Below are 21,323 nucleotides of genomic sequence, written 5' to 3'. Positions count from 1 at the left end.
ACAAGGCATTTTGCCTCTTTGCGTCTCATTTTCCTTGTCTGTAGAGCAGGGACCATAAGGCTTCATGCCATGGGGTCACTGCAAAGTTAAGGGAACTAATAGAGTAACCCCGGGACACAGGAAGTGCTCAGGATGGCAGATGCTGTCGTCGCCATCATCAGCACCTCCATCACTGTCCCCTCATCTGGCCCTTCTCTCTGCACACGCTGAAATATTACGTAATTGAGACCTATCCGTGCTCAAGGCTCCTTACTAACCGTTATAGCATCAGCATTTCCCCACGCCATTGAAAATTCCTCAAAAGCCTGATGTTAATAGCTCCGTAATTGCACCTCATTTAGATGCACCATCGTTTAACCACGTCGGTCCGCGGCTGTCAGATCCTCTGAGGATAGTGGAGTCTTCCCCGCTGTCAGAAGTGAACGTCAGAGCTCAGCTTGCCTGAGTCCCCATCCGCACCCACAGTTGGGACCGGGGCAGCACAGGGCCTTTGTCACCTAATTCTCTTTCCAGAGCTGCCTCTACCCACCAGCATCCGTGAGGAAGCTGGTCTCCCACCAGAGCCCCCAGCCTAAGCCCCTGCCACCCAAGGATGGGATCACCCGATCAGATCACTGGTGTCCTTCCCAGAATTCTGTTCGTTAGCATCTGAGGGTAGGGTCAGAGGTACTGGCTGGTCTCAGGGCTCTATCATGTTACCCTGGTTAAGGGACACTCCAGTGGGTGGGAACCAGAGACAGGTAGGCAAGGTACTGCAGGAAGCCCAGAGGCAGCAGCCTCCCTTGGCCAAGCCTCCTTGGCCTGCACAGTAGACTGTTTATGACCCAGAGACTGGCTCAGGAGTGGGGAGAAGACAGGACCTGGTGTTCTTGAGACCCGCGCAGGTGCTCCGAGGTCACATAAAGCTGGTTCCCAGGGATCCTTGAGAAACTGTTAGTGGCCAAAAGAAGGAAGGCTGTAGTGCAGGGGTTCTCAACCTGTGGGTTGTGACCCCTTTGGGGGATGGAGCGACCCTTTCACAGGGGTCACATATCAGATACCCTGCATATCAGATATTTACATTACGATTCATAGCAGCAGCAAAATTACAGTTATGAAATAACAACAAAAGTAATTGTATGGTTGGGGGGTCACCACAACATGAGGAACTGACTACTAAAGGGCTGAGAACCACTGATGTAGGGGGATTCAAACAGCAGAAGAGGCAGGAGTGGAGGCTGGGGGAGGGGAGAGGGCAGGGCCAGCAGCCTAAGGCCAATGGCAGGAAGCACAGGAATCCCACAGGAGGAGCCCATGCCGGTGAGACCATCCAGGTGTGTAGGGGGAACCCCAGGCCAGTGAATTTATTATGGTATTTTATTTGTTATTTTAGTATGTTTTAATATAACTTTTATATTTAACTCCTTCCATTTTTGAGAAAGGTTCTCATTTTGTAGCCCAGGCTGACCTAGAACTCACTGTGTAGCTTGGGCTAAGCTCAGATCATGATCCTCTTCCTGCTTTAGTTTCCCAAAGGCTGGGGTTACAGGAACCACCACACACAGCTTCACTGCAAAGCTTTAGAGAGATACATTGGACCACAGTGGGGTGAGTCCATTCACGGGACCCTGGGCTCAGTGGGAAGCTGGGGAGGGGCGGGGGGGGGTAGTTCTCTCTCCACAGATCCATACCCCAGAGCTGGGTAGGCTCAGCACAGACCACCACAGGCCTCAGCACTCCTGTCCCCTCTTTAGGAACGGAGAGTTTCCCTATTGGCAAAGCCTGGGTGCCAAGCTCAGCTCTTGGCACAGCACGCTGTTTCCTGGTGCTCACCCATCCCTGCCTCATCCCTCTACCTAGTGAGCTTCTCCACTAGCAGAGACAGGATGCATCTTGCAGGCCCTGGCTGTGTCCTGGTACAGGGTAGAAACAGGAAGGCTCTGGATGCAGTTAGAGGAGCCGATGGAGAGGAATGACGTCATTTACCCTTGGCGATCAATGAAAGGGGCTTCTCAGGGCTTCTCAGCCTGGGATCCAGGAGGCTGCCGGGCAGTGCCAGCAGAAGGGAGGTTGCCGGCCTCCCCTTCTCCCTCTGCCCTGAGAACATCAGGCCTCTCAGTGGCCTTACTCTGCCCAGATGGAAAATGGGCTGACACCCCCACCTCAGCGCCTTTGGAGACGCAGAGCCCACATTGGTCACGGCTTGCACTGCCCTTTCAAGCCTAATCCACTCTTGGGAGACGTTCCCACCCCTTATTTGGTGCAACCTGTATGGACATAGTCCAGGGCAGAACATGGGCTTGGAGAAGGGCGGACACTGCTTCCTGCTGGGGAGTCTCTTCCCCAGCTCTCCTGCTCTCGACCCTTCCCATTCCGGATCACCCACTAAAAGGCTGCTGGGCGTCCAGCACGGGCAGAGCCGTTGTCTGCAGCCTGGGACAGCGATGAGCCATCGCAGCCTTCCCAGCTTGGCTGGAGAGAAGAGTGGGCTGTCTGGGGAAGGAGAGGGGCAGAAGGGAAGGATGTACAGAGAGCGACAGACCCGTCACAGGCTCCACCTCAGGCCGCCATGACTTCTCCTCCTCACCTCCATCTCCAGTCAGCACCTCTGAAAATACCCCAATCACTAGAGTGGGGATAGCTCTAGCCCATCAGCTTGTAGGGTGACCCTGGCAAGTCCCACCTCCTCTCCCACCTCTCTCTGGCCCCAGGCCTCAGTTTCTCTGTGCAGAATATGATGGTTGGGGCAGCTCAGAGTTCCACGCCTCAACATTAAGTGAAGTGGACCCTTCAAAAGTGCAAGTGGGCCCATGTCAGAGGATCTGACCTAATGACCCTAGGCTCTGCGACATTCTTATTTAAAAAAAAAATCAAAACAGAAAAAAAAAGAGATCTCTAGAGCCTGATAGACCTGGGTTCCAATCCCCAGTCAGCATCTCTCTTGCTGTGTGACCTTGGACAAGTGGCTGCACCTCTCTGAGCGTCTCCTCTAATTACCTAGGATGGTCACAGAAACTGCTGCACAGGGAGGGTATGTTCAACCGATGAGTCCAAACTGCTGATTCAGTACTGGATATGCTGTGGGGTCCAGGGACTGTCAGACTGGCACCTATTGCCGTGGGGACTTCGTGCTCTGTGCCTTTCACCGGCCACAGGGGCCACCCACTTGCCCCGTCTTGTTCTGTTGAATCAATCTCTCTTTCCTTTGTCTTAAACTGAGAAGCTGAGGCAGTTCACCGTGCCTGGAGCTGCGCACAGAGGAAAGCCGCTCCTCTCTCGCTCTCCACGGGGCCCTGTGTGTCTTTCTACCATCCTACCTCATCTGTCCCTCAGAGTCCTGGCCCATGTCTTCCTCGGGACCCGTCTTTCTCTTGTACTGAGGCCTTCCTGACCTCACTCACCTCTCCAGAACCATGGCTGCTCACATGGCTGGCGGTGGCTCCCTCTCCCTCCCGGGGCTCTGAAGAAAGCCTGTCTTCTGAGGTGTCTCCCAATGCAGGCATGAGGCCAATGGCTTTGCTGTGTCTGAAGTTTGGGTAGCTGTGAGGAGGCTCCAAAGAAGAGCCAAGCACACAACAGACAGGCTGAAGAGAGGCCCACGACAGAGAGGGTGGGGTACTTAGGAACAGTCCTGGCCATGGGGCCTACAGGGTGGCGAACCTTCAGCCCGGGTATTATTTTTTCATCTGGAAAATCAGGCAGAATAACAGTCTCTATTTCCCAGGGTTGTCATGGAAACAAAAGGACATAATGTGTACACAGCCCTGAGTGCATAACGCATATCACCACTCACAGCAAGAGGAGGCAGCCAAGATTTTGACACTCGGGCAATTTGAGATCCAAAATTTCTGTGATTTTTCAAAGCTCAGGTCTCAGATTCAGTATGATGAGATTATCCGGCACATAGATCTCATCAGTTCAGTCTGGCCCTCCTCTGAGACTCTGCTGGGGTAGGGGTGGGGGTAGGGGGTGGGAGGGGGTACCGGAGTTCCCACATCCCCTTCCTCTCCCCACCCCCACGCAGCGGTCCCGCCCCAGTCTCAGGCCGTCCATGCATCCATCACATGCGTGGCTCACTCCTGTTCTCCCCATCCTGACCACTCTCGTCCGTCCCTGGACCGTTTGGAGCCTATCTGGCTGAATACGTTCTCTGCCTGACACCGGGACACCTCCGTGTCTCAGCACCACCTCGTACTTTCCGTCACAGCTCAGCGCAGTCTGGTGGCTCCCCTCTGCCAGCAGAGACTTCTGCTTCCCCCCTGCCAGACCCATGTGTGGAGTCAATCTGCCGCCTCCTCCCCCTTCTCTCTTTTCTTCCAACACACTGATGCCTACTGTGTCCTGAGTGGGTCCCCACTGTGCATGCGGAAGTACGGACAGAGCTTGGGCCTGAAGACCTGGAGACTGACCACTGGAGGACTCCATGGTATGGGCTGAGCCAGCAAAGGAGGACAAGGAAGCTCGTCAGGGGTCAGAGGTCAGGGCTAACCTTCAGCTACATCCACAGTGCAAAGCTGAACAGGACAGAGTGGGAGTCTCTCTCTCTCTCTCTCTCTCTCTCTCTCTCTCTCTCTCTCTCTCTTTACTTTTCTTCTCTCTCTCTCTCTCTCTCTCTCTCTCTCTCTCTCTCTCTCTCTCCTCTCCTTATTATTCTGTTTCTCTTTTTATTTTATCTGAGTGTGAGAATCTCTAGTTCAAAGCCTGATTTTCAGGCTATTAGGAAAATGTGCCTGGCTGTGCTGAAGAATGGAGCCTGTGAGATTGAACAGGTTTGAATGGTGGCTTTTAATATCTAGTCCCCGGCCTGTGGCCTCCCCAGCTCACTTGGACCTGTCAGTGCCACTCAGCATGAGGAATCAGGCCTTGGTTTCAGTTGTTCCACAGAAACTGAATCGAAATCCTGGGCACACACCTCTGGAGGGTGCGGCAATCACAGGGACTGACCGACGGACAGACAGACAGACGGACTGTCTGCCTCCTGGGACTCATCTGCTTGTGAGATGTCACAATCTGTCTGTCAGGACAGTCAGTAACCTGGGAAAGGGGTGGAGGTGCTCAGACAGGGAGAGCTGGCCGAACCCCGAGTAGAACATTCCAGAAAGAGGGGGACAGGCAGTGCAAATGCCCCGAAGCGAGACCAGCTTTGCAGTGTGGGTCCAGCAAACTCCTTCCTGGCAGCTGGTCCAGGCCTCCCATCCTGCCATCCTCATCCTGTGGCTGCAGCCCTGCCACTCCTACATCCCAGCATCAAACACCCGACTTCCTCCAAGCCTCTGCGACCCACACCATTCCCACAGTAGGGATGCTTTTCCAAATACTCCTCAAGCACCCTCTGAACCCTGCACCCTGACCCTCAAGAGCTGCTTCTGTGTCCCTGTCTCCTTGTACCCCCTCCATCAGGAGTGTGTGAGGCTTTCCAGCTGACTACTGCTGTTCCTTAAGCATGCTGGACACAGCGGGGCCTTTGCACATGCAGAATCCCCTCCTGGAACCCTCGGGCATGCCCATGACTCACTTTCTCATCTCTGTTCCAGTGTCCTCTCCTCAGAGATGTCCCCATATGCCCCATCCCTGCCCACCCCGTCCCTTGTCTTCTTTCCCGCCAGTGCATAAGGGGTTGTTTGTGGACCGCCTTTCTCCCTGTGGGCTCCACACACTGCACGGTGATTTATGTTGCTTCTATGTTCACAGCTGAAGTCCCAGAGCCCAGAACAGTGCCAGCACACAGCAGTGCTAAATGAATGAACGATGCAGGGATGAATGGGGAGGTCATACTGTGTTGCCATTGCCTTGCTCCATGACTCCTCCCCACTGCCAGCCCTCCATGGTGGCAGCTGAGCAGAGATGCAGTCTGCCTGGGGCAGCCGTGTGCACCCCAGTGACAGTGCAATCCAAGCGCATCATAGATGCTAGCCCGTGTTTCTACCTGCAGGAGCTGATGAATGGACGGATGTCTGGGCATCTCTGAGAGTCAGGGTTTAAAAATAAACCTTCTCTCTGCTTCCCATGTGTCATGTGTGCTTCCCATCTGAGAGCCTGGGAGAACCTTCTTGGTCGCTGGAGGGATCCGCAGGCTAAGGAACTAGAAAGCTGTGAAGAAATACAACAAAGCAAAGAAGATGACCACGCAGCTGCCCTGTCCGTGGAGAGGCTGAGAGTCAGTCAAATGGGCAGTCCAGTAGAGACAGGGGAGTGGCTGCAGTGCCTCCTGCCAGGGCCACCACAGCACCTCAGAGATCAGAGGACAGTCTTCTCTGTCTAGCCTGTCCCTCCTTCCTCCAGGAGTCACGGTGAACTGTCTGGTGATGTCACCCAGGCAACATTCCCGTGTACCCTGGGATAACTTTAGGCCTTCTGCACCTTCTCTGGGATGGACTGGGAGTCTCCCTGTTGTCCTGAAACCTGAGCCCTGAGCACACCCCCCCAGTCACCTGACTCCTCTGACAGAAACATCCCTCCCCCCCCCCCCCCCCCCCCGCCCCATCCAACAGATGCTGCGGGTGTGTAAGACCACTAGCACCTAATCTTTCAACACCACTCAGGGAATCTCAAGTCACCAGCCCCACTGCCCCCTTGCAGACTCTTCCGCCTCCTCCAAGTGGTCCTCCTTCCTGCCCCAGGATCCTTCTTGAGTCCTTCGCCCACTCCTTCCTACCCCAGGGCCTTTGCACAGGTGATTTCTTCTCCCTTGATCCCATTACTCCCCTGGTCCATTCTTCAGGCCTCAAAGCAGTTTCCAAAAGCCCTTTCCGAGTTAGTCCTCCTCATTATCCCCCCTGCCCCTGTGCAGCCTCCCAAACACAGCATGCCTGACCCCATCCTGAGGTGCGTTGGTGAGTTTGTTTGTTTTTGTTTTGTTTTGTTTTTCCCCTTCAAGGGCCTTGTTTCCTTTTTCACCTGGTGCCCCAGCCATGTGGACATGTTTTCGTCCCAAGTATGTATGTCTCTACACTGGGTACACATCCGTCACATAGTAGGTACTCAGTAGTGACCTGTGTATACAGGTGAACATTGAAAATCGAAAAAGAAAAAGCAATAACAGCGTGTACAGCCATAAACAGAACAGAAACAGCTCGGGGTGAAGCAGTTTCATGGGAGGGGCGGGGGCTGTTTTTTTTATTTTGTTTTATGTTTTATAATACAGTGTTTAACCGGAGCGGGTAATTACAGCTCCGGGTTCTGGATTGTGCCTCTTTGGCAGGGCCCCCAGGGCAGGATGCTTTTCCTATTGAGCTGAGTTAGAGCTGGGTGCCCCGGGGAGCCCGAGCTGCTGAGTGTGGGGTTTAATTCTCGGTGTTGCTAATTAGAGCTGCTCGCAGCTTGGCCAGCAGGCGGGGCTGCAGGAGGGAGGAGGCGTGGGGACCTGCCTCCCTTTAGGAAGCCACCGGCCAAGGTTGGCTTTCTCCTCCCCAGCTTCAGGGAGAGAGGCCAGAGGGCAGAGCCTTTCCAAAGCCTGGGGCAGGGTGACCGCCAAGGCCACTCCCACCCCACCCAGAGTGTAGCTATACGCCTAGGGCTCCCTCACCTCTCTTCCAGCTTCAGTCTCCTCACCCGTAAAAAGGGAAGTTGACACCTTCCTACCTCACAGCGCCTTAAAGCTCACACACAGCGGCCCTTTCCCTGAGCCCAGGCTCTTCCCCCAAACCTTCAGCGAAGCACTCTGGGAGGACCCCACTGGAAGGAAGAGGGGCTCCTTTAGAAGGATGGCTGGGGGACACCTTCCGAAGGGGAACGCTCGGTCAGAGATTTGGATGAAGTGGGGGAGTGATGCACAGCGACACCCAGGGGAGGGGACTTCCGGGCAAACAGCAAGTGCAAAGGCCCTGAGGCCAGAGTGTGCTTGGGGCCTTCCAGGGGCATGAAGAAGCCGAGCAGGCTGGAGCTGAGTGACAAAGGGGTGGGAGGGGTTTAAACCGGATTCCAGAGGTGGTAGTGCGGTGCCTCCCTCTTCCCCTCCTACCTTTCCTCTGCCCGCCTTTCCCTCCCACCCCCATTTCTCCTTCCATCACCATGCCCTGTGCCAGCCTCTCCCATCTTTCCTCTCCACCTCCTTCTCTTCAAGGGTGACCTGAACTGCAAATATTTTTTTCTCTTTGACCTTGGGTTACAAACGCAGCTTAGAGGGAAGAACAGGGAGGAGAGACCTTCCTCAGATGCTCTCCACACAGCCCCACAGACTAACAGGGCTTGTGGCCCTGACCCTGCTGGGTGGGAGGGGAAGGCTTTCTACGAGCAGCCACAGGCTCAGTTCTGGGCATGGTGCCAGGGCCTCAGAGCTCTAAAGGGCCTCAGAAAATGTTTAAGGCCAGGAAAACAATTTATTTGGCTTCAAAATAAAAAGGGGAACTGTGAAGTTGAAACTGATAAATGTTTAATCCAATGTCTACAAAGTATAATATCATCAAGCGGTCGGTTGCTTTGCGTTCCCAAGTCTGCTTTTGGAGACTTACATATAATTTGAATTTAATGTGAGCTCTGGGGCACCTTAATGTGTTTGGGCTGATGGGGGAGGAGCGTCTGAGGCTGGGTGGGGCTGGGGCGTGAAGAGCGCTAAGTGATGGGGGAAAGAGAAGAAGAGGGTCACAGCTCCCGGGATGTCTTGGCCAGGCTTCCAGCGGGAGGACGAGGACATTCTGGCAAGACAGACATCACTTGTCATTTAGAGTCATCAGGACCAGACTGTAGGAACCACTGCGTCCGTGGCATAAGTGGACAGGGTGAGAGGAAAGACTGTGCCCAAGCCTCCCCCTCCCCGAGTCTCCCACCAGCAGTGCTCCCTGCGGGTCCTGCCTCCACAGGTCCCCTGACTCTAGCCTCCTGATCCCGTAAATCTCGATTGTACTCATGTGGCCTGTCCCAGAGAAACCCCACACACTTCTCCGATAATTCTGGAAGCCGTCAACTGTCTTCTTCTTCTCTGGCCAGCCTTGGGCTAAAAAAACCCCTTTGTATCCACTCAGGGAAAGACACATGGTCGTGTACTTGATGCAAGGTGGCATCTACTCTATGCAGCCAGGAGAAGCCTTCAGGCTTTCAAGAGGTCCTGAACTCCCCCGTCTCTGCTTCCCGGGGTGCTCAGGGGGAAGTCTGGGGCTCTGTGGATGTGCCTACCTGTGTACCACCTTCCATGCAGAACCGCCCAGGTCTCCACAAGGCATATGTGGGTTCTAGTTGCTCTTTTCCAAACTGCTGGGATAGGATCTCCCTGAGGCCCATCATCAGCAAATCACGGCCACAGTGACAAGTCACCTCTTCCATCCGTTGGACATCTCTTCCAAATTGAAAATTGCCACTGAGTCCCGGAGAAAGGATGGTAGGAGGCAGAATGTAAAGGGTGGACATTCAGGGAGGGAATGGTGGGATGGTTGGCCTCGACCATCAAGTTGACTGTGTTTGGAATCACCTAGGAGACACACATCCCTGCATGTCTGAGAGTATTTCCAGAGAGGTTTACATGAATGGAAAAGACCCATTGTCTTAGTTTCTATTGAATATATATGCACATATATATGTATATATTCATCAAGCAACTTAAAGGAGACAGGATTTATTCTGATTCATAGTCCAAGGCACAGTCCACCATGGTGAGGAAGTCACAGCAGCATGAGTCTGAAGGAGCAGGTCACGTTGCATGCATTGTCAAGAAGCAGAAAGTGATGAATCACTCAGCGAGCTTTCTACATTCTTACACAGCCCAGGATCCCCTGTCTAGGTAATGGTGCCACCCACAGGTGAGAATTTCTTCCCATTTCAATGAAAAGAATCAAGATAATTCCCAACAGATATTCCATGATTGGCATCATGGCTCAAACTGCTCTCACTGCCACGTCTGCCCCCATCTCAGGATGGACGGCAGGTATTCCTCTGAACTGTCCACCAAAATAAGCCCTTCTTTCCTGAAAGTTGCTTTCTGCTGGCAACACTACAAGAAAAATAACTAACTCAGGTGGGTGGGGAGTCGGGGTAGAAAGTAGGGTGAGCTGACCGGCTGCTGAGTGACAGCAGACATGTTACTAACCTGGGTCTTGATTGCACCCACCTCCTGGAGCATCAGAAAACAGCCTTTTCAGTACATCCAAGGGATCGAGACCGCAGGTGGCAGACGGGCAGTCCCCTTTAAGTGCTAGTGGCTGTGATGGTGATGGTGACAATAATAATTACTTGTTGGCATGTTGGCATGAGTGGGTGTCCCTGGGAACACTGATGAACAGGTAGATACGGGAATGTGGGGCTAGGCTCCTGGAACATGATCTGACCCAAGGCTCACCCTAAACGCAGAGTCATGGCCCCTGGGTTCTAGGGGGTGTCACCTCTTAGGGCATCAGAAGCTTGGCATCCTTGAAGTCTGTTAACCTCATCACCAGTCTCATCTACTCCTTACTTGGCATCCTTGAAGGGTTTGGGAGTTGGGGTAAGAAAGGATATCTATTAAATTCCTCAGTGCTGGGTCTGGTCCCAGTAAGGAGCAGATGAGGCTGGTGATGAGGTTATCAGAGTAGCGGAGGTGGCTGGTATTCAAGCCACACCAACTGGAAGCAGCCCTTAGTATTGAGACAAATTCTAGGATCCTCAGAGCTGACCTTGTCCTCGGGGTGGGCGAAAACCCAGCCGTGCCGCCTCTCGCCTGTAGGTGGCGCTGCAGGCTCTTGCAAGAGCAGAAGGGCGGGGCAGACGGGGCTGGAGGTGGGAGGGGTCCAGAGAGACCCAGGGAGAGTTCAGAAGTGGGGAGATAAGATGCCAGAGGAGGGAGAAATTGCTTTCTCACTCAGAGCACTGGAGGAGTAGCTCCAACAATACAGAACAGGCTGCTCCCTCCTTCTCTCATCCACCCATCCGAGGCTCCCCAGGATTCCACAACCAGGCTGCCCCAACCCTCTGTAAATCGACCAGAGCTCCAGCTGTCTACCATCACCTCTCTCCTCCCTCCCCAGCCCTGTGCTCACCGGTCAAGCAGGACTGCCCACCCTGGCCAGGACCCAGTTCCCCTCTCTGGCCAGGGGTGCTGGTTGCTAATAGACTATCCTCCCTAGTCTTTCCCTGGCTCCCCCACATCTTCTTCAAGTCTCGGCACAGACACACTCTGTTCTGAAAGTCTCCCCCACCCCATGTTCAGGAGCTGACAGCCCTAGGTTCCTTCATCTCAGATATAGTCACAGTGGCCTGGGTATCCACAGACTCCACAGACTGCGACAGGGACCTGGCCCTCTAGTATCCTTGCTAGGCCAGTTCAGGGAATGGACAGGCAGCAGTGGTGGGGGAAGGGGGGGGAGGAAGAGTGCCTACCTGGAGGGGGAGGTTGAGGTGGGTGCAGGGAGGACAGAGAGGGGGCTGAGGAGGTTAGTTCAGTCAGGAGTGCTTGTCTCTCAAGCATGAGGACTCCTGTTCCCCCTGAGAAATCAGGCCACTGTGGGGAGCCTTTGTAGCCCCAGTGCTGGAGAAGCAGGGACCACCTCAGAGCTTGCTGGCCTGACAGCCTAGTCTACTTGGAGTTCATTCACCTAGTCTACTTGGAGTTCATTCACCTAGTCTACTTGGAGTTCATTCACCTTGTCTACTTGGAGTCCACTCACCTAGTCTACTTGGAGTTCCTTCACCTAGTCTACTTGGAGTTCATTCACCTAGTCTACTTGGAGTTCATTCACCTAGCCTAGTTGGAGTTCATTCACCTAGTCTACTTGGAGTTCCTTCACCTAGTCTACTTGGAGTTCATTCACCTAGTCTACTTGGAGTTCATTCACCTAGTCTACTTGGAGTTCCTTCACCTAGTCTACTTGGAGTTCCTTCACCTAGTCTACTTGGAGTTCCTTCACCTAGTCTACTTGGAGTTCATTCACCTAGCCTACTTGGAGTTCATTCACCTAGTCTACTTGGAGTTCATTCACCTAGCCTACTTGGAGTTCCATTAGCCTAGCCTACTTGGAGTTCATTCACCTAGTCTACTTGGAGTTCCTTCACCTAGTCTACTTGGAGTTCCTTCACCTAGTCTACTTGGAGTTCATTCACCTAGTCTACTTGGAGTTCATTCACCTAGTCTACTTGGAGTTCATTCACCTAGTCTACTTGGAGTTCATTCACCTAGTCTACTTGGAGTTCATTCACCTAGCCTACTTGGAGTTCATTCACCTAGCCTAGTTGGAGTTCATTCACCTAGCCTACTTGGAGTTCATTCACCTAGTCTACTTGGAGTTCCTTCACCTAGTCTACTTGGAGTTCATTCACCTAGTCTACTTGGAGTTCATTCACCTAGCCTACTTGGAGTTCCATTAGCCTAGCCTACTTGGAGTTCATTCACCTAGTCTACTTGGAGTTCCTTCACCTAGTCTACTTGGAGTTCATTCACCTAGCCTACTTGGAGTTCCTTCACCTAGTCTACTTGGAGTTCCTTCACCTAGTCTACTTGGAGTTCCATTAGCCTAGTCTACTTGGAGTTCCATTCACCTAGTCTACTTGGAGTTCATTCACCTAGTCTACTTGGAGTTCATTCACCTAGTCTACTTGGAGTTCCTTCACCTAGTCTACTTGGAGTTCATTCACCTAGTCTACTTGGAGTTCATTCACCTAGTCTACTTGGAGTTCATTCACCTAGCCTACTTGGAGTTCATTCACCTAGCCTAGTTGGAGTTCATTCACCTAGCCTACTTGGAGTTCATTCACCTAGTCTACTTGGAGTTCCTTCACCTAGTCTACTTGGAGTTCCTTCACCTAGTCTACTTGGAGTTCCACTCACCTAGTCTACTTGGAGTTCCTTCACCTAGTCTACTTGGAGTTCATTCACCTAGCCTACTTGGAGTTCATTCACCTAGTCTACTTGGAGTTCATTCACCTAGCCTAGTTGGAGTTCATTCACCTAGTCTACTTGGAGTTCCTTCATCTAGTCTACTTGGAGTTCATTCACCTAGTCTACTTGGAGTTCATTCACCTAGTCTACTTGGAGTTCATTCACCTAGTCTACTTGGAGTTCATTCACCTAGTCTACTTGGAGTTCATTCACCTAGCCTACTTGGAGTTCATTCACCTAGTCTACTTGGAGTTCATTCACCTAGCCTACTTGGAGTTCCATTAGCCTAGCCTACTTGGAATTCCAACATTCACGGTATAAGCTAGGCTGCTATCCAGTCAACTAGTGGTGGGAGGCACAGGGTGCAGGACAGGGGAACACAGGGTTTCCCATTCAAAGCACATTGGGCAAGGACATCCAAGGCACTCCATCAACCCCACCCTTGATGGATGTGGGCAGTGCCAGCTCATTGCAGGGAATGTCTCCAAAAATTAAAAAAGAAAGAAAGAAAGAAAGCTTATCATTCTTGCCCTCTGTCATTCTGATATCTTTGCTGTCGTTTCTTTGGAACAGGCTCTGGGGCTTGTAATTCCCTCTAAGAAAGGGGCAATCACTTCCTGCCCCATCCAGGCTCAGACTGTAGCTAAGAATAGGCAGGATCATGTGAGCAGCTGGTGGGAGACCTGGGTTGATGGGGTCTCAGCGCTGCTGCAGGGCCATAGAACACCGCCCCCCTGGCCACCCTGGGGCTGAGTCCTACTATCACAGAGTCACACCTGAGCCTCAGTGTCCAGTCCTGGGCCACCTCTGTTCTGTGTGGCTGGTTTTGCCCCTCCAGTAGGAGTCTCCTGTCTGCCCAGCAGGGTTGGCAGAGGCCTGGCACTGTGCTTGTCCAACCATTCAGACTCTCCTCTCTGTTGGAGGGAATGATACCACTGATGCTTGGCTGCCTCCACGCCTTTCTGCAGACTCCTCGTGGGCAGGTCTGGGCCAGGTTGTGTTTGACATCCCCTAAGCTGGCAGGGCATGGCAGGGCGCTTTTAGAACATCTGTTCCACCTATAATGAGTCCTTCCAGCTCTCTTTACCGTGTGTGTGTGTGTGTGTGTGTGTGTGTGTGTGTGTGTGTGTGTGTGCTTTTGGGGTGGACCCAGAAGACTCCATCATACTATTTGATCTGCCCTTGGAGAACAGGTGAAACCAGGGTAGAAAAGCAGAAAATGAAAGTCTTCCAAGGAGCTGGCAGGATGGCTCAGTGTGTAAAGACGCTAGCTCCCAACCCTGACAACCTGAGTGTGACCCTGGAATCCTTAGGGTAGAATGAGAGAGCTGTTTCCCACAATGTGTGCCCCTGCGCGCACACACACACACACACACACACACACACACATACACACACACACACACGAGACAGAGAGAGAGAGAGAGAGAGAGAGAAAATACAAAAAAAAAAAACCCCAAAAGCCACCCAGGTTGACCCAGATTGATTCTCAGTTTTATCTGGTGTGGCCATCTCCCATCAGAAAGGGGCCAGCCCTGTCCATTTCATTCCCCAGGCTTCCTCCTTCTGAGGCTAGGCTGCCTAGTCATCCTTGGGTTGTCTGTGCCACTGTGAGAGCCCAGTGGCTGGTCCACAGAATCCAGAATTGCCTCCTCCTATCAATATGCTCACACAAGGCCTTGGTTCAGGGCACTAAAGCTGCTTCGTGCTGTTATGTACTGTGTTCCTTCTCTCTGCACTCAGGCCAGGGGCCTCGGCCATTCTCACACGTCACACACAGCACAGAGATCACGAACAAGCTCAGATGGCCTGCGGAGTCAGCAGAGTAGAAGCTACCTTCCCCCTACAGCTCCAGGAACATCTTGGCCCACCAGACTGTCCACAGCAGGGATGGGCTGAGCCAGGCATCTCAGTGGGTGTGCTGGCTTTCCCTTCCCAGCAACAGGGAGCACCCGCTATGCCCATGAGGGATGAGAGCTCAGCGAATGCCCAGGCCAGCCCTGCAGGGAGGGTAACCACCATGGTTACCCAATCAAGGCGGACTGTGAATCCTAGTTCCCATTCCAAGCCATTGCAGTGGTCCCAGGTAAGTGAACTCTCAGAGCCGGCTGTGACTTCTCCTATTAGGCCACCCATGATGGGAAGCAGAGCCCCTGCCTGGTGGGGTGGCCTTTCATGTCTCTCTCTCTCTCTCTAAGATGACTAGTGGTTTGTTGCCAGGGCCGGGTTTCCCATCCAGACCTGAAACCCCTCTGTCTCCTTGACCCTCTAGACACTGAATATAAGTGGCCATCTGTGGCTGCATTCAGGGGACTGTGATACCCATGCCTCAAGTTAGATCCACTTACATCAAGGGGGATGGAGTGAGGGTATCCCAAGCCTACACTACCACACTGTCACACTGTAGGCTTAGCTATCTCCACACATCCAGGGGGATGCCTGTGAATAGAGAACCCAGAGACTCTCATTGGCCCCCCCCTTTATCAAACCACCCAGGGGACACTATTCCAGAGAGAGTTAGACACTGGCCTGGATCACACAGCAAAGCCAAAACATGACTGATGCTATTTGAGACCATAGATATAGCTTGTACAAAGTTCTAGGCCCCACGGACAGGCCAGACAGACATTCCCCACTTGCTGAGACCTAAGTCAGAGGTAGAAAAGAAACTAATTTCTTGTGAGTTATGTAGTGTGGGTCACAGGAATGGGATGGTCTTAGGGTCACTGGGGCCAGGGGAGACTTCCTTGAGAAAGTTGGTGGCATGGCTAGTGGGAATTCCAGACAGAAGGAGCCCTGTACACAGGAGCCATGTACAGAAAGAGCCTTGTGCAAAGAAAGCCTTGTGTGGAGGAACTAGCAGGCTGAGCTTGTATTGAGCAGTGTAACTAGACAGAGAAACAGGGGGGTAGTCAGGAGGCCAGGGATCCATGGAAAGAGGACACAGGGCAGGATATTGGAGGAATGACCACCACTAAGGACATCCGTCTGGATTCCAGGCTGGACGATGATTACTGATTCAAACCACAGAAAGTGGATGCCAGACAGACATGGAGACAAGAGGAAAGGCAGGGCTGGTGTGTGCTCACCATTTACCACTTCCAGATCTCCATGCTCATCGGCTGTTCTGTTGGGTCCTTGGGACAGGCCTACAGGATGCAAAGCACCGTCCCCACCACGAAGTTGAGGAACCCAGGGCTGTTAAGGAACCTACTTGAGAGAGTCTCCCTCATAGACTGTGAGGGAGAAACAGATTTGGAGACAAGTCTACTCCCCAAATGGCATTTCCACAGCCTTTGCCAGACTGCTAGACAGTTTTAAACAGAGTGAAGGAAGGAGTTTCCAGTGTTAGCTTTCTGCCACTATGACAAGATACTGGAGACAAGTAACAATAGAAAGGGGTTTGGAGGCTCTAGCCTGTGCCAGATTGGCCGCATTGATTTAGGGCCGTGGTGAGGCAGACCAGCAGGGAAGGAGCCTCAGGGAATGAGGAGAAAGTGGAATAAATGGGGTTCTGCATCCCCTTCAAGGGTGAGTCCCCAGTGACCTGAAGATCTCCCATGAGATCCTGTCTCTTAAAGGTTCCACCACCTCCCTGTAGTGTCCCTAGAAAAGAAGACTTGGACACATAGTCCTTGGGGAACCTTCAAGATCCAACTACAATGTTACCTCTAGAATGTGAGTGCAGACCTGGCATAGATAGTATTCTTTTGTATGGATATATCACGATTTGATTGTCTCCACTTTTTTGAATATTGTGATAAAGCTTTTATCCACATACAAGTCTTTGTGTAGACATAGGTTCTCATTCCTCTTACAGAGTAATGGGGACAGTTACAATTAAGCAGTATGTAAAAGCTTCACTTATAAAAATCCCACCAGTCATTTCCTCACATGCTTGCAACGTTCCCAACCACAGCGCAGGAGCTGTTCTGTGACTCCATATCTTCGCCAACACTTGATGTCCTTAGCCTTCAAGTTTTCGGTAAAGTGATGGTGAGATTTCCTAGTGGTTTTATTCTCTAACTCCCTCATCTCTAGCCATATCAAGCATTTTTAGGGGCTTATTTGTCATTCCTTGGTGGTATCTGGTGAAGGACGTTGCTCAAATCGTTGGCCTGTGGCTTATGGCCTGTGGCTTGCTTTCTTAGTCTTGAGCTGTCCGATCTCTGTGGCACTCTTGACAACTCCTCTAGCAGCTTTCAAACACTTCCTCTCAGTCTGCGCTTTGTCCCCTCCTTCCCTCGAGGCCACTGTATAAACAGAAGTTTTAAGTTTTTGTGAAAACCAGCTTATCAGTTTGTTCTTCCATGGCTCTGCCTTTGGTGTCCTGCCTCAGAAATCTTTGCCTGCCTCAGAAATCTTTGCCTAACTTAAGACTACACACATTCTCTTCTATGATTTTCATTTTCAAGTATTTATTTATAATTGTGTAGATTTATTTCTTTATCCAGTCATTTGTGTCAGAGGGCAACTTGTAGGAGTCGGTGGGTTCTCTCCCTTCAACTATGGGTTCTGGGGACCCAAGTCAGATCATCAGGCTTGCTCAGCAAGCTCCTTTACTCGCTGAGCAAGCTCTCTCTGGCCAGAGACGTTTGTGTTCACATTTATGTTTATAACTCCTTTGAAGCCAAGTTTTGGTTTATAGTGAACTATAGATCAAAATTCCAAAGCTTTCTGCCCATGGCCGCCCGACGGTTCTGCCTGTGGCCGTCCTACGGTTCTGTTTGTGGCCGCCCTACGGTTCTGCCCGTGGCCGCCCGACGGTTCTGCCCGTGGCTGCCCGACGGTTCTGCCCGTGGCCGCCCGATGGTTCTGCCCTACGGTTCTGCCCTACGGTTCTGCCTGTGGCCGCCCAACGGTTCTAGCATCAGTCACTTTGCAGCTGCGTGGACTCGGTGTGCTGGACCACAGGGCTATGCAGGTTTTCCACCTCTTCCGGTGGGAGCTTTGCTAGCTGATTTTCTCTTGTCCATGTCAGATGAGAGCCTTCTGTGCTCTCTCTGATCTCTGGCTCTCTCAGTACTCTTCCGTTGACCTCTCCAGTTCCTGATTTCCTGATTTTTCTGGATAGATCTCATCACTGCCTGCTATCTTTATTTCTTCTTTCTTACTGCTTAAAATTCAATTTGCTATTGTTATCACTTTTGTAGTTTATTTATTTTTGTTTCCTCTGCAGGAATCTGAGATCATGATGGGAAATAGAGCTGTCTTTCTTAGCTCAGGTGTCCAGAACACTCTTTGCCCCCATAAGCAGAACTCCTCATAGCTGGAGAGTTTCTCTCCAGCTCCCGCCAAGCCCCGGCAGTCCCACAGCCCACTTACAAAATAAACACACAGACGCTTATGTTATTTAAACTGTTTCACCCAATGGCTCAGGCTCCTTGCTAGCTGTTCTTATATCTTAAATTAATCCATTTCTATTAATCTATACCTTGCCACGTGGCTCGTGGCTTACTGGTATCTTAACATCTTCTCATGGCGGTGGCTGGCAGCCTCTCTCTGCCTCAGCCTTCTACTTCCCAGAATTCTTCTCTGCTCTCTTTATCCCTCCTATACTTCCTGTCTGGCTACTGGCCAATCAGTGTTTTATTTATCAATCAATCATCCACAGCAACTCCTTTTCACCTCATGCCTGCTATCACACTATCTTTCATTTTCACTTGGTTCAAAATGCTTTCCAGAGTCCCTTCTAGTTCCCAAGGGTCTCCATGTTTCCCAGGTGTAGCTGAGACAGTGCCCCCTCTTCTCTAGTGAGCCTCATCTGTGTGCCTCATTCCCCCCATCTGTTACATGAGTGGTTCCCATGGTGTCTTCCAGCTGTGTTCTCTTCTGATGATGCTCAACCATATCTTCTTTTACCCTGAGTGAGAAAACAGACTCCTCCCCACCCCTGCCCAAGATCCAAGTATTGAACTCAAGGTCAAGGCCAAAGTGGACTCAGAACTCTGTCTCTAGACTCCACCAGGAGCCCTTTAACAGCCCGAGCAGACAGGAATGCAGGATAATTTGTCCATAAGTCCCTCATGGCACCCAAGAACATCATGCCTATTCTCACGTTTACCTTTGTAACGACCCTGGGGTACATACACTTCAGTGGCCAACTTACCAATATGTAAATCAAGGCATGGAGGAGATGGGCTGTATCTATAGGGTGCCCCAAGTTTTACCTGGAGGAACCTGTTACAACTGGCTTCAGTTGGATCTGTGGCATCCAAGCTGGGTTCTTTGCAATTCAGCTACGTGCTTCCCCTCCCCCTTCCTATCACTAGTTATCTTCTTTTCTGGGGGGGGAGGATGTTAGGAGTGAGGAGGAGGCAGAAGAGAGATTCCTGGAAGGCTGGGAGGAAGGAGAGCTTTCTAATTACGAAAACACTTCTGACCTTTGCGTGTTCATCCAACTGAGTCAGAAGAGGTTGGATTTTCGTGACTGTCTTTAAGTCTAAATGCAGATTAATGAGGAAAAAATCTGCTCTGCTAAGCTTGGAAAGCACGAGATGAAATGGAACTTATTAAGCCTGATAATGCCAGGGAATAGGGCTAGGGCCCAGAGCAGAGAGCAGGGCCTGCCTGGGCCAGGCAATGTCCTCAGATCCTGCTTAGAAGAAGGAGTTCCACTCGGGATAGACAAGCACTGGGATTGGACTCTAAAGATAGACCCTGGGGCTGGGGACATAGTCCCATTAGGAAGAAATTTGTCTCACAATCATGAGGATCCAAGTTCAACCCTCAGCACCCCTACAAAAGAAAGGCAGATGTGAGGCATGCTCATAGTCCTAGCACTGGGGAGACAGAGGCAGAGGGGCTCTTGGGGTTCACTGGCCAGCCAGTGAGAGACCATCTCAAAAACATAATGGATATTTCATGAGGGACAACACCTGAGGTAGTCCTGTGACTTCAACATACACGTGTACATCTACACATACAGATAGAAAGACAGAAAGACAGACACGGGGGAGGGGGACGTGTTCATGGATGTGTGAGTTTCAGTTAAAGGTTTGCAGTGTTGGCTCCTGTAGGTCACTCTTAGACACCACAAAGAAGAAATCAGGATCTGGTGTGTGTGTGTGTGTGTGTGTGTGTGTGTGTGTGTGTGTGTGTGTGTGTGACCACTTATAAGGAAACATTTAGTTGGGGCTGGCTTGCAGTTCAGAGATTTAGTCCATTATCATCAGAGTTGAGAGTTCTACATCTTGGTCTGTAGGCAGCAGGAAAAGATTGAGACACACTAGGCCTGGTTTGAGCTTTTGAGACCTCAAAGTGACACACTTCCTCCAACAAAGCCACACCTACTCAACAAGGCCACTCCTCCTAATAGTGCTGCTCCCTGTGAGCCTACGGGGGCCATTTTTACTCAAACCACCACAGTGGTAGTAGCAGAGGTCAAGGATAGCTCTGGCAGCTTGGGTTCCCAGCCAACATCATCATCCTGGATCCAGGTCACACCTCTCCTTGTAGCATGAATCTAAAGAGTCTTATTAATAAAAACAAACCTGGAGCCAAGTATTGGGGTGAACACTGGAAGATCAGAGAGACAGAACAGGCCACAGCTAACCTCACCTGGCCAACTTCTCAGCTGATCTTCTTTCCTCAGACTGGAAGCCTCTGTGTCCTCATATCTGAATGGCTCTCAGCTGAACTGTGCTGCTCAAAACCTAAAAGCTTAACCAGTCAGATGCTAGTTTCTGGTTCTCATGCCTTATATACCTTTCTGCTTTCTACCATCACTCCCTGGGATTAAAGGCTCACTTTCTAGGATTAAGGGTGTGAGTCACCATGCTTGGCTGTATCCTTGAACAGATGGATTTCTGCTTCTGGATGCTAGGATTAAAGGCATGTGCTACCACTGCCTATCCTAAGTATCTAGTGGCTTTTCTGTTCTCTGGCCCCAGATAAGTTTATTAGGGTACACAATATTTTGGGGAACACAATACCACCACATCTCCTTGTTCTTCTAACTGGACTGACCCCTAAAATACCCACTGTTTGTGTCACCCAGGGTCCCCTGTGGTCTCTGAAGTCTCTCGTGCTTCTGCACTGGTTTCCTTGAACTTAGGCCCCTCTGTTAAAAAGACCAGCTCAGCTTCTTCAGGATGGGCCTTGACTTGTAATATAGGGCCCAGGGCAGCTTGACTGTACTGCCACCATGACAGGCTTGAGAGAAACCTGTCAGAAAGCAGACTGAGTTTCAGTTTACTGGCAGGCAGCACCTGCTTCCAGGAAAAGTCATAAACTGACACCACCCAGGGATGGGCCAGCATCTAGGGGGAAGTACCTGACATTCCAAACATTCTAACTGCTTTAGAGTTAGATAAGATTAGATAGGATCACTAGATATCCCTGAGCCCAGATACCCCTAGACAAATGTCAGCTAATTAGGGGTTCTGAACTTTGTAAATCCCCACATCCCAAACTTTACTATGAAAAAACCATACCAGGACCCGGCCAGGGGCTCTCTGATCTGACCACTGCAACAGAAGGTCCAAGCTCGAGCTTGAATAAAGGCTCTTTACTTTTGCATATGGATTTGGTCTCCATGGTGGTCTTTGGGGGTCCCTGCAATCTG

This window comes from Peromyscus californicus, unplaced genomic scaffold (genome assembly GCF_007827085.1).
Source record: "Peromyscus californicus insignis strain IS unplaced genomic scaffold, ASM782708v3 Scaffold_5__1_contigs__length_169319896, whole genome shotgun sequence".
In the NCBI taxonomy this organism is placed as follows: domain Eukaryota; kingdom Metazoa; phylum Chordata; class Mammalia; order Rodentia; family Cricetidae; genus Peromyscus; species Peromyscus californicus.
The sequence above is the reverse complement of the archived record's forward strand: the minus strand, read 5'-3'. Positions refer to the sequence as shown.